The sequence below is a fragment of the Corapipo altera genome, unplaced genomic scaffold (assembly GCF_003945725.1).
Source record: "Corapipo altera isolate COAL_440 unplaced genomic scaffold, ASM394572v1 0, whole genome shotgun sequence".
In the NCBI taxonomy this organism is placed as follows: domain Eukaryota; kingdom Metazoa; phylum Chordata; class Aves; order Passeriformes; family Pipridae; genus Corapipo; species Corapipo altera.
The window spans coordinates 49,093,458-49,097,032 of record NW_020884872.1 but is presented as its reverse complement, the minus strand read 5'-3'; the positions used below and the strand labels follow the sequence as shown (position 1 = coordinate 49,097,032).

At 38.4% G+C, this 3,575-nt stretch overlaps 1 protein-coding gene across 1 annotated transcript in view; it reads right to left on the bottom strand.

The window, feature by feature from the left end:
• The window catches only part of POU4F1 (POU class 4 homeobox 1), a 6,969-nt gene that overhangs the window by 1,605 nt on the left and 1,789 nt on the right, over positions 1-3,575 (bottom strand). The gene's annotated exons all lie outside the window — the stretch shown is intronic.

The window sequence follows — 3,575 nt, the reverse complement described above, 5'->3', positions numbered from 1 at the left end:
TCTTTTCTTTTCTTTTCTTTTCTTTTCTTTTCTTTTCTTTTCTTTTCCTCTCTTCCTTTCACTATATTTTTTCTTTTGATATTTTTAATAAGGTATTTATTAAAAAGGCCTCACGACCATTTTGTGGTTTTATGAACTATTCAGATTCATCTGACAGAAAGCAGGACGTTCCGGTTTTGCACAGTTTCCTACCATGAAAAATAGGAAACCCTGCAAAGCTTTTATTTTCATCATCTGTTTTATTAACATATTATTTTTTTCTTTGTACTCGATAAGGATTGTACTTATTACAAAACAAACTCCTCAACTTTTCAATACATACATCGGTCATTACTGTATGATACAAATGTGGTATCGCTTGCAACATTTCAGTCGTTTGGGACTGATGAAAGAGAAAACCCAATATTTGTTATTATTTTTATTTGTTCATTCCTGACTCTCCAAAAAATGATACCCGGTAATACTTTTCTATAAAATAATATTTTTACAAATGCATTTATTAAAAATTCTGATGACATTTCAAGTCAATAACAACAGAAACAAGGTAATTTCCGGTGGATGAGATCTATGTTTTTTTAAAAATACCTTTAGTGCTTATTTTTTAACATCAACAGTTGTTTAAAATCACAGCTTTTTTTGAACGTATTATTCTCTTCTGAACATCACGTGTCTTGATTCACAGATTTACCGGCAAAATTAAAAAAGATTTGGCTAAAATATGTCTACAGAAGAAATAATCCCAGCTATTAAGTAACTTTTTACATTTGGCATCTGATCTAGTCACAGGTCATCAGAAAATAGAAAGAGGTTCTTTGATCACTTGAAGCAGTAGGTGGCATCCTATACGTTCCTAATGAACAATTGCATTCACAACATAAGGAGAGATCAGTTTAGGATTTTCATATTTATTAACCCAAAACAAAAATAAAGTATCTTGTTACATAATTAAGTGCAATTAGGCCAGTCAGAATAACATATAAACCTGAAACCACCCAAGCTTTTCTTCTTTATACATATTTTGTAGGTGCATAATCCTTTCCAGCACACTGAAAAGAAATACTTCAGAAGTCCTTCTTAAAATTTTACTTTGATTTATATTCTGCAGTTATAGAATAAATTTCAAGAAACACACGCAGCTAATATATAGTTAATTTTATTCGGAGCACCGATTTTCACATAAGAGCTATCTCAAAGTAATGATTTCTGGATTTAAGCAGAAAAATACATCTCTCACTATTTTCTTTTTGGTAGAATTAGTCTTATCATCTAACGGCCATACCTTGAATTTACCAGCCGTGTCTCGGAAATATTTTTTTTTAAATGCACCCAATAATAATAGTAACTATTCTGTTTTCACGTTTGTTTTATTTGTAAGTATGCTGGGACACATCTCCCTGTTGTATTTTGGCATACAGAAATATTTCTGATAGAAATAAAAGTAATAGAGTAAAGACACAACCAAGGAGAAAGCTCAGCAAACATACATGGACAGGTAGATTATTCAGTGAGACATTTTAGGATCCACACGTGGTTGCAGTTTGTAACCCTTTTATGTTGTTTTGTGCATTAAAGAAAATATTTACAATCGTCTTTCTTATCTTTTTTTTTCCCGTTTTTTCTTCCTTTTTTTTTCTTTCCTCTTTTAATTCTAAATACAAGAACGTGACAAGAACGTTTGTGTTTTCGGTGAAAACAGGCAGTTAAACTGTGAAATTACACCATCCACAAAAGATTCTACCAGAAGCTAGTCTATTTAGTGCTCAGTTTCAAAATGCATAGAATGTTTGCGCTGCAAACAATGATACACGAAATAATAATAATAATATTAATAATAAAATAAATAGATAAATAAATAAATAATATAGAGACTTTAACACGGATCTTTCTATGCCTTTTTTTCCTTTTTTTCTTTTCCTTTTTTCTTTCCTTTTTTTTTTTTTTTTTTTTTATTTTTAGGTCATGTCATGCATAATTTCAGTCTATTGTTTGTTTTGATTTAAACGGAATGGTATTTTCTTTGCAGAAATTCCTTGTTACTTGAAAGCCTTAGTAGTCTCTCTGCAAAAGCCAGAAGCAGCGATGGCTTCTGCACGTCGCTGCTCTTTTTACCTAACAAGCCCTGATACTTTTTTTGTTTGTTTTCAATTCGCGAGATATGTAACGCACTTTGATAGTTATTAGTACTACCAGCATCGTTTTTATGGTATAACATCATCGCTTCCAATCCAGGAGACTGTGATAGTGCAAATTGAACCCCACACACCCCTCCCAAAAGCCATCCTCTACATAACGTTTATTATTTACAATAAAAATTTTTAAGCCCAAATTTTTTTTGTTGCGTATTTGTTCCCAACATGCAGACCCCTCAGAAACAAATGTTATTTCAAACCCATTTCAAACTGCTGATTTCCTTTGCCTACCGGGTGCAATAACCCTCAGCCCTCGGAAAAGACAAGGCAGGACCTTACCCTAAATCCTGCATATTTGGTAGGGATGCCGGGGGGCATAGGGTTGGGAGCAGCGGGTAGGGAGGGAGAGGAGAGGACATACTTAACCACGAGCATTAATGAGTCTGAACATAATCTTTTGCAGAGCATCCCCGCTCTGGCAGGTTTGGCATCTGCCTCCAGATGCATCTCTGCAGAAAGAGGGACCTGTCTTTGGACACAGCTGGAAACGCAAACCACGCAGGCGAGGGAGGAGGAACAAAGGGGCTGTGGAGTAACTTTTTTTTTTCTTGTTTTCTTTGAGCTAGCTAGGATTATTGAGGCAACAACGGAAAGAGACTGCTCCCGAGCTTTGGGAGGACCGGTTATCCCGTCGGGCTGCGGCGGTTCCCCCGGCTCCGACCCCTGTCCCATTCGCACCGCTCCCCCGCCGCAGACAAGACCCATCGCCAAAGCCTCGCGTAAAACCGCGTTGAGGAAAAACAAACAAACAAACAAACAAAAAACCCCAGAAAAAAATACCAAAGCAAACAAACAAAAAAAACCCCAAATCCAAGACAACCAAAGAAAAAGTTCCCCACACTAAACCACCGCCGACCTCATTCATTATCAAGCCAAGGAAAAGAAAGAAAAGCATAAAGTAATGAAAAGAGACCCAAACCAAACGTAGCATCATCATCACCGACAGTTTCGCCTTCCGGGTTTGTTGGTCGGTTTTGTTTTCCTTCGGAAAGTTGTGACTTAGGTTTCTCGGTTTGTGGTTGTTGCTGTCACGGTATTTATTGGTGTGTGTCTGTGTGTGTTTACGCTTTAAGTTGCGCTTTCTCCCGCTTTCTGTCAGGGGGTGGGGGGTAGAGGGGGAATGGGCCCGCAGAAGTGACCCCCGTGGGTTTCCAGAGCGTTTTTACCTCCTCTCTCCTCTTTCTTCTCGTTGATGTCCCGGTGTCTTTTTTGTTTTAATAATTGATAGCGCACCCCCCTCACACACGCACACACACACCCCCTCTCCCCGACTAGTTCGCCTTTAGTTTCTACATCGTCCCGTGGTCCCCAGGAGCCTCCCACGGCGTCTCAGGCGACGGTGGCGGTGCGTGGGCGTCCCCCGCGGCCCCGGCCCGGCCCCCCCCC